The sequence below is a fragment of the Equus quagga genome, chromosome 5, assembly GCF_021613505.1.
Source record: "Equus quagga isolate Etosha38 chromosome 5, UCLA_HA_Equagga_1.0, whole genome shotgun sequence".
NCBI classification, from domain to species: domain Eukaryota; kingdom Metazoa; phylum Chordata; class Mammalia; order Perissodactyla; family Equidae; genus Equus; species Equus quagga.
This window is the reverse complement of record NC_060271.1, coordinates 8,923,597-8,937,527: the sequence shown is the minus strand read 5'-3', so window position 1 is coordinate 8,937,527 and position 13,931 is coordinate 8,923,597. Positions and strand designations below refer to the sequence as shown.

General features: G+C 44.9%; 1 long non-coding RNA gene across 3 annotated transcripts in view; it reads right to left on the bottom strand.

Moving 5' to 3' along the window:
* The window catches only part of LOC124238920 (uncharacterized), a 39,908-nt gene that overhangs the window by 13,861 nt on the left and 12,116 nt on the right, over positions 1 to 13,931 (bottom strand). For 2 of the 3 annotated variants that reach the window (XR_006888447.1, XR_006888448.1), the window contains exons 2-5: positions 13,614 to 13,684; positions 10,127 to 10,236; positions 5,814 to 5,914; positions 2,375 to 3,036 (exon numbers count right to left, since the gene is read on the bottom strand). This is a non-coding gene — a long non-coding RNA (uncharacterized LOC124238920). Of the gene's footprint in view, positions 1 to 2,374; positions 3,037 to 5,813; positions 5,915 to 10,126; positions 10,240 to 13,613; positions 13,685 to 13,931 lie in introns of all 3 variants that reach the window. The other variant, XR_006888449.1, reaches the window with a different exon arrangement.

The following is a 13,931-nucleotide window of genomic DNA, read 5'->3' as shown; positions in this document are numbered from 1 at the left end:
GTACAGAAGCCGGGGGAGGGGGAGAAATGAGGGGGAGAGGAAGTTTTCAATCAGGTGCTGAGCTTTCACTGCCAAAAAATTTCCCGCAAACAAACCCACCCCAGCAAAGGAAGCTACTGTTGGCTGGCACACTGCAGAAGAGAAGGCGGACACGAGGCCTCATTAATCCGGCAACTGTGGGATCAGTTGCAGATACCCCAGCCCACCCACTCCGCGCCATCTGCTGCTGCTGCCGCTGAGCCGACGGCGCGCAGCTCTGGTGGGAGTCCAGCCTGAAGGCAGCAGAAGGGCCTGGACTCCAGACTATGTTGCAGCCTCAGCAACAGGGACCCACACATTCCCTTGAGGCCAGGCTCAGGCCCCAGTGTGTCTCCCAACCCCATCGCCACCCACAATGCAATGCCACAACCCTCCACGAAGCTCTGCTTTGGAAGTAACTGAGGGAGAAGACCCAGCGCCCTGAAAAAATATTAAGCAAATAAGTAACTAAACTGCATTGATTGAGAACCAAGTGTGTGCCAGGCACATACCTTATCTCCCATAAATACTCCCCCAAACCACACTAAGACTCTCTCCAAAACTAATCTGTCATAATTCTGGATGATTTCAATATGCACATAGATGATCCTTCCAATATCCTGGCTTCTCAGTTCCTCACCCTCTGCTTCTCCTTCCACTTCATTACTCCCTCCCTGCTCATTCCTTAGGCCTTAATACCTTAATTTCAATTTCAAGCATCTCCTTGAAATACTTCCTCTCCCATTTCCTTTAATAAACTGACTCAAAATAGCCCTTCAACCCCACTGGGACCTTCAACTCACTTTTTACTGTCCCCTCCTCCCTACCCCGCAATGTCCTCACTTCCCTTCCTATGCAGTTTAACTCCCACGGCCAAACACCTAATCCCGGCCTGGCCCACACTGTCCTTTTCCTGACCCACGTTCTCACTGTCCTTGCCCACATTCTCATTTTCCTTGCCCCTCCCTCATTTCCTTCTTCTCTTTTGGCTCAACCGAAGCTCTCCATCCGCTCTGCACCTGCAGCTTCACAGCTGAACATAGCAAGAGAAAAAACTCGAATTAATGCTGACCAGGCTCCCTTTAAATTAGACCACTAGCCTCATGTGGGCCCTAGAACTGCCTGAAGGTCACTCTATTTCTCTAGTTCACTCACTCTCACAGGACATGTTTTCCTGCTTTCTCCTCTTTCTTCAAATATCCAATGCCTCTTACCTCATCTTCATTCTCGAGTGAAGACTCTGCTTCCTGTTCCGACCTTTCTGGCCGTCTCTCAATGTCTTCCTTGTCTCTTTGACCTCTAAATGTTGAAGGCTGAGTTCTTGGACCTTTTCTCTAACTACAGTCACTCTCCAAAACCACTCATCCAGGGTTGTGGCTTTTACTATAATCAGTGCTTCGATGACTCCCAGGTGTATTTCCAGCCCAGATCTCTTGCCTGAACTCTGGGGATGGATATACTACCACGAATTTGATGTCTCCACCTGACTCTCTCAAACTTATAACAAAAAAAACAATTCCTTTTTATCCCCCTCCACCCAACATGCTCTCTTCTGCATTTCAGCAAATGACGGCACCATCTTCCTGTTGCTTGAGCCAAAACCCTTGGAGTGACACTTAACTCCTTTTGTCTTTCTTCTATTGCCTGGGAAGTTGCCCCATCATACAGAGATCTGTGTCTGTTTTGTTCACTATTGTAACCTCAGCTCCTGAAAGAACGGCCCTTAGTAGGTGCTCGATAAATATTGGCTAAATAAATGAATAATTAAATTAATTGAATTGAATGACTTGGGTACCCAATTCAATAAATGAATAATTCAATAAATAAATAAATTCATTCCATAAATAATTACAGATTGTGATAAGGGCTGGGAAGGAAGGTGCAATGGAAGAAAATAACAGAGGGATTTTCCTTAGACAGGGTAGAGTTCTTTTCTCTGAGAAAATGACTTTGAAATGGGACCTGAAAGATAAGGAGTCGTGGAAGAGCCAGGCAAACAGCATCAGTACACAGGCCTGGAGGTGGGCAAGCACTTAATGGGCTCTAGGAAACAACAGGTGGCCAGAGGAGCAGAAGTGAGGGAAGGGACAGAGGGGCCGGTAAACGCTGGAGAGCTGAGCAAGGCCAGATCCCGCAGGCTTTTTCAGACTCTAGCAAGGAATGTGGATTTTATTCCAAGGTCACTGATTTCATTTGTCTGGTCACCTTTTGAAATCAACAGTGTGGAGTAATGTTGAGACCTGAGGATTTGGATCCCTGATCTGCCAGGCCTAAACTATGCAACCTCTAGCAAGTATCTCTCCCTCTCTGAACCCCACATCTATAATCTAGGGATAACCACTTCTGACCTGCTTACCTTGTACCATTGTCTTCAGGTTCAAGTGAGATTAGCCAGGCGTCTTCAGAGGTGTCATCGCCAGAACTTGAAGGATATTTTAACCAGATTGTTAAAGATACAGACCAAACAAAAGGGAAAGATAGAAAAGGTTTGCATTTAAAGAGGTTTGATGTGGTGAAAATCAGCAAGGGCTGTTTGGCTAGGGTAAAGGTTAAAAGGCACTTCCTAGCAATGCTGAGGGGTTCCAGCCAAGATTCCAGCTAAGTTCCCAGCCTTTGAGAAGGCAGGTTGAGAAGTGCCCTGCTGCCAGGAAAGTACCTGGAGGCTGAATTCTGTCCTGTTAAGGCCACAAAGTCAGGTCTCGCTTTGCCTTCCCCGACCCCTGCCTTGGCCATTAACCTTCACCCTGTCTTCTCCTCTGCTAAGGCTTGCTGGGCCATATCTCTGTGCTTAGGGAGAGTTGAATATAAACGTCTATTTTGTAGCCACTGCTGCCTTGAGATCAGGACATCCCCAAGAAGAATTGCAAAAGAGTAGGACATCTGAATCAGGCTGGCCAGTCCTCTGTGCCTTGATGACCTGAGAGAGCCAGGCTGGAGTTCCAGGTCAGAGCCGGCCGGGCAGGGTGGTGGCTACAGTTGGCTGCAGCTCCTTCTCCATCTTCACACAGTTGCCCAGGGCTGCTCAAGGGAAAGTGAGGCAGTTCAGGGAAAAGAAAAAGATTTCCACACACCAATATGGCCAGGCCTGGCCCACGCATGAGGTCTGGGAGCTCGGAGCAGGGATAATATTAGTAACTGCTTTTTCGTGAGTACAGACCAGGAGCCAGGGGCTTTAATACATTCTCCATAGTCCTCCTAGCACTCCTTTGAAGTACATAGTATTTTTCCCACTTTACAGGTGAGGAATCTGAGATGTAGGGGAGTCATGTGACTTTCCCAGCATCTACAGCTTGTCCGTGGGGAAGTTGGGATTCTAGCCCAGTCTGTCTGACTCCAAAGCTTATGAATTCTTTCTGCTAAGTCTGACTACCTCTCCCAGGGATATTTGCCTCCTCCCTCCTCTTACAGAGCCTGAGGGAGAGGACAGCTAAGGCATCTTTGCAGCAGGAGCCTTTGCCCTTCACAGATAGGATCTTAAGAATAGTTACTTATCAGATTCTTGGGAGGATTCAGGACTGAGACCACAGGCTAGCACATAGTGAGAGTCAGAAATGTGAGGTATAACTACTGGGAGGGGTCAGAATATCTCCCATGGTAGGACTTGGCCATCTGGGAGGACTGGCAGCTGGAAATAGGACCCTGGGCCTTGGGTTGAAAATCAGGATGAGTCTGGCAGGAGAGAGAAAAGAACAAGGCAGGGCCCAAGGCTGGGAGGGGTCTGGTACATCAGGATGGTCACCAGACAGGACTGGCCAAACAAGGCCCCATGCTGAAGCCTGGTTACCAGTGCTGGTCATTTGGTTCAGGACTTCTCTCTCAACGAGGGACACTTAATCCCAGATTATGTGGAGTCAGAGCAGCCAGGCAGGAGTGCCTGCCACAGAGGAGGTGTCATTTAAGCCTCTATCTTCTCTAAACTCTAAGCTCCACGAGGACAGAAGCAGTGTCTACCTTATTTATTGCTTAAAACCAAGAAATGTGATAGGCACATAGTAGGTCCTCAAAAAAAATTTGGTAAATGAATGGATGGATGGATAGATAGATTGTGGGGGACTGGTCTTGGCCACGCCAAGATGTGCCTCTTTGGCATGATGATTATTTGAGGCTGGTTCCTTTGCAGACAGGAAAGTAACTAAAAAGTAGAATTTACTTACCCTTTGTAAGAGACATTTACATTGTAAAGGAACTCTCCATCTGTAAAGATATCTCCCTCTCTACCAGGAAGAAGGGGAGATGACCTTATCTCTAGAAACTCTTAATCAATGGGGAAGGCAAGGACTTAAATCTGCATTTGTTTATTGTGCTTGTCTGGTAACCTCCTGTAACTGACTTCCCTCCCCCTCCCAACGCTGGCATTTCTTTAAGGATTAAGCATCTTTCCTTAGGCTAGGAACTGATTGCTGCACTCGCCTGTGACCGCCCAGCTCAAGACAATAGACTTGCCTCCTGCTACGCCCTCCAAGATAGCAGACCCACTACCTGCTGTGTCCATCAAGCACTGTGCCGACAGGGCAATCCTGTGACTATTGTGGGAGGGACATTCAATCATATGTGAAACATCCTGTTAGGGGGTATATAACCACTCTGTGCACCCCACTTCTTCGGTGCCCTTTCTTCCTTTGGGAAGAAAGGCCCCAGGCCATGGTCCTCATAAAGCTTTGTTTAATTTTCTCTTGCTATTCTGTCTCATGTGAATTTAATTCGTTCTCCGGCCAGACAAACCCACAAAAGGTAGAGGAAAAGTCTTCCTCCCCTGCAAGATGGATGGATGAACTATCTCAAGTTGGTTTTCCCATAAGTGCGAATTGGTTCTGGGAATTGAAAAGAGATCAAGGAAAGGGAAAGGGGATTAAGATTAATTGAACTCTAACCATGTGACTGTTACTATGCCAGGAACTGGCAATAAGGAATTGAAAACCCTACAAAGAAAGTATAATTTTTAAATTTCACTCTAATAAGAAAAGTCTAAATCAGATCTTTTTCAGTCCTCAAACTACTGAATATGTCTCTGACCTCATGCCTAATTCCTTCTCTCACAGGCCACCTATTTCCTCTTTTGGGAACAGGCTGGAACTGGGGAGAATGCCATCCATGATGGCAACAGGGGATGAGGGTTCCCAGGTATGCAGAGAACCAGTTGAGGGGCATAGAGTGAGGTGGCCCAAGCCTGCTCAGATGGAGAAATGATGGGGAGCAGCACATGGGAAGACTCAAGATGAACACTGGAAAAGGAAAATAAACTAGTGGCCAAGTGGATCAGAATCAGATGAGTGGAATGGATTGTTGTGAATGGTTCTGAATTAAGGCTTTGGAAGGTAGGTGATGCTGGAGCTCCCCACTTTGTGCCTGTTTTCAGGCTTCAAGAAGCTGAGCAGACTTGACAAGAATGACTGTGGGGAGGTTCATATTTCTGGGCACCAGAGACTCCTCCAGATTCCAAGGTCTTCACCTCCTGCTATATTGGAAGCCAAGGACTAGAGTTGCCCACTCTCTTGGTCCAATCCAGGGTTTTACTCAGACAAAACAACCAACTGAAAATGAGAATGAATGGGTCATTCTAACCCGTCTAACTATGAATCTAGTAACTGCTTGTACTTGGCCTCATGTCAATCAGTGTGACTATCTCTATGGGTACCCAAGAGGGCAGGTACTGTCTTTCCTCTACCAACCACAGTCCTAGGCTCTCCTACTCCAAATCTGGTAAGACTCACTGTTGTCAACCAAGCCCCCAAAAGATTGCCATGGGTGCTCAAAAATGTCTGCTCAACTAAATAAAAAGAAGAAATAAACTCAACATCAGTGAGAGCTGGATGGGTGGCTGAGTGCATGCATGAATGAAATCCTTCAGCCTCTCCCCTTCTTCTTTCTTCCTGTAGCATGCTCAAGCCTCTTCCACCTTAAAAAACAAAACAAAACAAAACAAAACAAACATGACCTCCCTGGATCACCATCCTCTTCACTCTAGACATCTCCTAGACATCCCTCCTCTTTCAAGTTCCTTTTAGAGACAAATTATTGGGTGTCTGTTCTCACTCTCCCTGGGGGACTTTACCAAATCCCATGACTTTAAGTACAATTTATATTCTGATGATGGATAAATCTATATCCCCAACCTAGACATTTGAACCAGTGTATCCAGGTACCCATTGGACCTCTTCAACTGAATGACCACAGGTACTTTTCAAACTCAGCATCTCCAAAACAGAACTCAATATCTTCCCCCTAAAATCTGCACCTTTTTTGGTGTTCCCCTTTCAGAGACTGATATCTCCAATCACTTCCATTTATCTGGGTGTTGCCCTTGACTCCCCATTTCTCCCTTCCTGCACACATCCAACCAAATAGTGAGAATCTCTAGATTCTAAATCTAGTCCCTAGAATTAGTAGCATCCTAAATATCAGTTCCTTTTGAATTCTTGCTGTTGGAGGCATTGTCATCAAAGGTGGCCCCAAACTCTGTGAAGGATAGAGAGATCATTCAGAAGTTCCTGAGAGCCTGAGGAGTGGAAGAGTCTAGTGGCCCAGCAGCACTTGGTCCCTGCTTGGAGCCTCCTCAGAAATTCTCTCTAGGACAGTGCATCATGGTGGCACCTCTATAATCCCTCCCCACCCACCAGCAGAGGCTCTGGTCAGAAGCCCCCGTGAAATTATTTCTTGGGAAAGATGTGAGGAAGTTCACAAGACCTGGGGGGAGGCAAAGGTAGATGTGAGATACCCAGAAACCAGAAAATCATGTGGAGCAGATGGTTTACCCTTCCCACTGCTACATTGTCCAATATGGATAGATATATACATACATACATACATACATATAGATGTCTGTATATAATCTCTATTTATCTAGATATAAATACATAGATAGGAGTTATATATCTATATCTAATCTCTCTCTCTATCTGTCTGCCAGCCACACTAGAAAGAAGCTCCATTAGAGTAGGACTTTGACCTTGTTCACCACCGTATCCCCGTTAACCAGGAAAAAAAGTTTGATACATGGTTGAGGCTTAATAAATTTTTACTAAATAAATGAATGGATAAATGACTAGATGGATGGATGGATGACTGAATGAATCAGAGAGATTGTCTATGATATGAGAGTGAGTTTGTATGTAAATTGAAATGTATAATCAGTCAGAATAAGTAGGTTATGCTGCAGTAACAAACAACTCCAAAGTTTTGATGACTTAAAACAAGAAAGGTTTCTTTCTCTTGAGATATCCATGTGGATCACCAGGGAGGCTTTGATCATCATAGCCACTCAGGAGCCCTGGATTATGGAGGCTCTATCTTGACTTTCACCACAGGAGGGGAAAGAGAATGCGGTAACTCACGCCCTGGCTCTTAAATCTTCCTTCTGCATGTGTTACTTCTGCTCCCATTACTAATTAAATTAAGTCACACGGCCATGCCTAAGTGCAAGGGAGCTGGGAAGTACCTGATAGGAGAAGATAATTGGAAGCTCTGAAGACAACCTAATGGCTACCACAGAGAATGTATGTTACATCCTGGAGAGATATGTGTGTGAAACACAGCTAGTGTCACGGACATTGGAACGAATGAATCTGTGCACAACTCCAGTGGAAACAAGTAAGTACGTCAGGGTTATGTGAGTCTGTCATTGTGTACGTTCTCTCCCCATCTTGCTAAGACTTTCCTGACATCTGGCCTCGTTCCCCAAGGCCTTCCCCTGGGTCAATCCCCTTCTTGGAATACTCTCCGTACTAGGGATAGACAGGCTAGGGCTCTGCAATGTCCACACTGGTGTCTGCCTCTCTTGACAGGACCTCTAGAATGTTTGGCCTTGCTTTGATTAAAATAGATGCCCCTGGACCCCTAGAACTTGATGACTTTCCACCTCCATAGCAGACCAGAAATTCTATCCCTTTCAGCTTCCCTAGTCCCCATCCTAGGCAGTTTACCTTTACTCCTCTTTTCTAAGAACTCTTGACATTCTGCATGGCTGTCCTTCTCTCAGCCCCACCCCAAACACATGCACTAGCTCTCCTCTAAAGTAAGGCATGGGCACTGTGGAAAGAGCATGGATTTGGGGTCAGACCTAAGTTCGAATCCTGACTACACCACTTACTGACCATGCAACAGTTGGCTTCCTTCTCTAATAAAATAGAAATGAATGTATCAACCTCAATGGTTTGCTGTGAAAGTTAAATGAGAAAATGTATGTAAAATCACACATAGTAAATAAACAAAGCTGTTTTTGTTGTGGCCATGTGTCAAATCCCTACTAAAATAAAAGGTCCTCGATGGCAAGGACATGGCTTCTTGTGAACACTGGCTCCCCAGCCCCTGCATCTAAGGCAGTGTCTGGAATCTGGTAGATGCTTAAGAAATATTTGTCAATGAAAATAAAGAGTTTTGTTAATATATATAAAAGAAGATTAATCCAGGCAGATAGCATGGACACACCAAACCAAAGTTTGACCCATGCTCTCTGAAACTGGCATCCAGATGTTATAATCCCTATAGACATCAAGAATTAGGTACATTATTAAAACCTCTCAAAGTGACTTTCCTCCCAGCTGTCCTTCAGGCTGCAATGAGATGACAAAGATCTGACATCTTCATCACACAGTTACTAAAACATCCTTCTTGAGTTGCCATTTTAAAATATTTACCTAATTTAGCTGGATTTTGGGTTTAATTATAAGAAGAATGTGGGGTTGAGTTGGATTTGGGGAAGGGAGGAGCAGATAACTGGATCCTTTGCATTCACTGAAAGACTGTTGCTGGTCAGAGAACTCCCGAGTAAGACTGGGCCAGTCAAATAAAGCAAGCGACACAAAAGAAACTTGGAAACCTCTTTGGAAAGAAAGAGAAGGTGATGGAGCAGGGGTCTGAGAAGGCCTCATTCCAGCTAAAAGTCCTTCAGTGTTTCTCCAGGGCCTCTGCAGAGACCCTAAAGACCCTTGGCCTGGCATTTAAGCCTTCCGGGATCTGGCCATGTCTCCAACCTCTGCAACCTTGTCTCCTCCTTCCAACGGTCACCCCCACCATTGTACGCCCCATTGACTATATGGACCTCGGGCATTCTTCCAGTTTCTCTCTTAACCAGGGCCCAGTTTTATTTCTTCTCCTGTGCAGTGGCCTAGAGTGGGCTGGTCTAGTCCATCAGCCAACAAACATTTACTTGGGACTTACTGTGCACCCAACATGGTTCTAGATGCTGGGATAAAGCAGTTAACCGAACAGATAAAATTTCCTGGCCTCAAGGAGGAAACAGACGATAAAAATTACTACATAAATAAACGATATAGTCTTTTAAGTGGTGATAAAAGCTTACTATATGAGTTTCTTTTCACTTTTTGCTAGGACTGGTGAGCAAAGGTGGCAAACAAAATTTGTGCTTGATTCAATGTATAGTTTTTGAAACATCTTTCTTGGATATTCTAAAGACTCGGAAACATCCTGTGCCTTCCCCTACCATTGCACTGAAATCCATTAACTGCTATTTACAGCACCTTATATTGTCCTTCCGACTAGACAGGGAGGTGCTTGAGGGTGGGGACAGATTTGAATTCTCAAGAACACAATAGAGACTATCTACTGAATGAAGGAGGGAAGGATTGTGCCATCTCTGGGCTGTCTGTCCACTTACCCCTAGTTGTAAACCCTTCTCAACACTTTTTAATCTTTCAATTCTTTTCTGCCCTACAAAGATTCTGCTACTTTTGCAGAGGGCCCCTCCTAGTTTGTAATAGGGGGTCTATTGGGAATAAAATCCTTTTGAGCTGAGATCCCTGATGACATTATAGCATCCTGGACAAAAGCATGGCTGTTTCCCAACCCAACTCCATGAAAACAATTATTGCAAAAGTCATCATCTAGTGAGCACCTTCTATTGTCAGGTACCATACTAGGCCCTTGACATAGAACTTCTTCTTAATAAGTAAAACATTCTCCTTGGTAATCCTCACAGCGCCAATAACCGTGAGAAATACATGGAAATTACTAGCTGCTATCAATATTACTGTGTCTAAAACTACCGCTTTCCCCTGCATTAGAACAATCTGAACATTGTTAGGCAGAGACATCTAAGCAATTTTAAAATTATTTGAGTCATGACAGAGAGACTCACAACTGAAATATTTACCTTTCAATTTCAGGTGAGGATGTTCCCAGAGATGGAAGATGTGACAAGTTCCCGCATCGTGTGAGCATCAGAGAAAAGTTCCCTTGACAAGTCACATGCAGAGATGGGAACTGCTGATTAAGGAGAGGATTAATTTAATCTTCCAAGTCTTTCTGCCAGGGAAATACCCTTAGATTTGTAGAATGGTGAGGCTGGAGGGGTCCTTTCAGATCTTCCGCTCAGCCCTTTTGCCTTATGGATGGGGAAACAGGCCCAGGATCAGAAGTGCATCCTAATTGCTCAGACTGCCTCCTTATACTCCCCGCTCCAATCCGTCCTCCACACTAGAGTTTATTGAATGAACAAATGAATAAGAGTGAAAGGGGTGTTTGAATCTTGATCCATCCTTTCATTTACTCAACAGTTATTTATTGAGTATTCACCATTTGATAGGTACTGTTCTAGGCACTGGGGATAGAGCAGTAAACTAAGCAGACAAAAATCTCTGTCTTCATGAAGCTTACATTCTAGAGAGAGGAGGTATATGCCAAAAATATATCCATCCTTAACATAAGTTTCATAGACTGTTCAATGGTCATAAAAGCTAGAGGGAAGAATAAAACAGGAAGGGGATAAAGAGGGTCAGTAGGGGAGGGAGTGGAAACCTAAGTAGGATAGTCAAAGAAGGCCTCACTTAGAAAGTGACAAAAGCATGGAAGGGAGCCATGTGGCTATCCGGTGGACAAAATCCAGACAAAAGGAACAGCAAACGTAAAGGCGTGGTGTATTCAAAGAGCATTGAGAAGGCCACTGTGGCTGCATCATGGTGAGTGAAGTATAAGAATATGGATAGGAATCTAGAGAGACAACGGGGGGTTGGGGAGGGTTGCACCATATCCTGAAGGTCCTGTGCCATCAGTGGCTGGTTTCCTCTCATATTCATCCTTCTCTGTACTTCTGCCTTACCCTCTGGCTTCTGGCTAGGCTTGGCCAATGGGAGGCACTGGCAGGAGATTAGAGAGGAGGAGGGAATAAAAGCCAGGTATAATAAAACCTACTCTGGTTTCAAGCGATATATCTAGCAAGGGCCACAAATCCCCACGGTTCCAGCTTCCACCAGACAGGCCCACCATGGTTCCGGGTCTGGTGGGGCAGCTCCAGCCCTTGGGCTCTGGTAACACGGCCTCCTCCCTTGATTCCTTCATGTCTAGAGGCAGTGACAGGCCTCTGCATTTGCCAATCTCAGAATTGCCTCACGTTCCCTTGGTTACACTCTTTCAGCTCTTCTAACACCTTTGTCACTGACTCCCTGTATTAAATGATCTCTACTAAATTACCTGGTGTGTGTTGTGTTCTCTCAGCTGGACCCTGACTGACATAGGCTCCAGAGGCCCTGTAAGACTTGAGATTTTACTCTAAGTGAAATGGGCAGCCGTTGGAAGGTTTGAGCAGAGGTTCATGAAGGGCCTTAAGTACTTGGATGAGACATCTGTGTTTCCATAAGCATTTCTTGAATTGAAGACACCTGTCCAAAATCACACAAAATTTGTGATGGAACAGGCAGACTCCTGGTCTTGTTCCCCTGCTCTCCACTCAGTGTTCAATAAATGGCATTGAGGAGACAGGAATTTCAAAAACAAGAAAAGGTATTTGTATATTCTTAAGTAGTTTTGCACAAGACTCCAACTCTTTGAAGACCTTTGGAGGTCAGGAGGAGAGGTGACACTGCACAGAGGAAGGTTCTTCTCTGTTGATTTCCCAGGAATGCCTGCAGAGGTGGAGAAGAAAAGCTAACCCTGAGGGAGCCCTTGCAATATCCTAGGCACCCTGCCAGGTAATTTCATATCCAATGGCTCATTTAATCCTACAAGGACAGTACTCAGTGGATATTACTATCTTTATTTTGCAAACAGATCTTCCGAGTTTCAGAGAGTTTGGGTAACCAGTCTAAGGTCACATGTCCTCCTATTCCATTGACAAGTGGATCAAGGATCAGTTGAACCCCTCAAGGTGGCCCTCAAGGCAGTGGAATGGGGGAATCTTGAGGCAAAATTGTTGGACAAGAGGCCAAGTCTTTGGACTAAAGTCATTTTGCCTCTCTGAGTCTCAATTTCCTCATCTATAAAGTAGTAATAATATCCATGATATTCATTTCAAAGGAGGGTTTTGAGGGTTAAAGTAAGCTACTGCATGATAAGGACTTTGTACATTTTAAAGTTCTATACCAAAAGTTCTTAACCTGGGTCCATGCCTGAACTTTGAGGTCCATGAACCCCTTGAAGACGATGCTAAAATTTGTATGTACAGGCATAGACCTGCTGATCCTGCAAAAAATCTGACTTTCTTCATGCCTCTTTTATAGGTAAGCATCTTGCTATGTAGATGGCGATTCTATTATTTAAAAGGCTTTTTCATACAACATGGCTTCCAAATGTAAGCCAACTAACTACAGTGCAGACTATGTACTCTGGACTTTAGGGGCAATTCAAGGAATTTTTGAGGGTAATTTCAATTACATGTGATTTTTACCTCACAGACTGTCTTAGGAATCCAACCCCTGCATAAGATGTGACTCCTCTGTTTGTGCATTTGTGGCAGGACCATCTGTGACTCCTGGCAGTAGATTCTCAAAGGAGAAAGTCACGCAAAGTTGGTTGGGAAGCACTATTCTAGACAAATATTGCAAGTATTACAAAGTTATTAATGATGAACACGCTATGTTGATTCTCATTACATACACATTTACTGAGCACCTACTATGTATCAGGTATAATTTGAATGTGAGTTAGAGAAGTCCATGTCCCCAAAGGGCTCATAGTACTGTGGGGACAGCAAACCACATGTAGCTGGCAGGTTTCTTGGAGGAGGTGGGATATGAGCTGAGTTCGAAAGGATGCTAGGAATCTTAACAGGTGAAGATGATAGAAGGGCCTGTCAGGCAGGAGGGATGTCTTGAGCAAAGACTTGGAGTGGAGACAGTGGCAGAGCCTGCTTAGAGAATGCTTAGGTGTGACTAGAGTACAGGCCAAGGTGTAGGGTGAGTAGAGAGGAGGCTGAAGACAGATGTTGGGCTTTGCTATGCAGACCTTCAGTATCAGAGATCTCCTCTCTGTCCCAGTTTCCACAACCCATTCAACCTTTTCTCTTATCCAGCACCCATTCCAGGGCTGCATACCTGTGGATGCTTTGGGAGAGAGAGACCCTTAACCTAAGTAGAAGCAAGACAGACTTGAATTCTAGTCCTGATTCATCTACTATCCAGCTGTATGACCTTGGGCAAGACCCTTCACCTCTCTGAACCTCAGTCTCTTCGTCTATATAAGGGGAATGGTCATATTTCTCCCCACAATAGTACCCAATAGGGTGTTTGGCACTTAGTGGGAGCTCATCTCATGTTAGTTGAACTGGGCCCTTGGAGGGTGTCAAATGAGGTGTTAGATAATCAAGTGATTAGGAAGAAGGACCAAAGAGAGCCTCAAAGTCCTGCATTATTGCCATGCTCACTGACCTTGAGCAGTTCTCACTCCATCCAGAGGCAGCAGATTCTCAGCCCTCTCCTGTCATGCAAGGCTCCCTCTGCTGCAAAGGGGAAAGGAGAGAGATTCATCAATCTTCTGAGTTGATGCCAGACATTGGAAATTTCCTAATGCATGCTAATGCCATCGACCCTCATTGAGATGTGCTGGGTTTTCAAACAAGCTTATTTGACTATGATTCACCTCTGGAGAAAAGAAAGGTGATATTATTGATATGAAGAAAAACCAGGAACAAAGTCATCCAAACAACAAATGTTCTCCCCAGGCTTCAACTTTCACAGCTTCTGTTT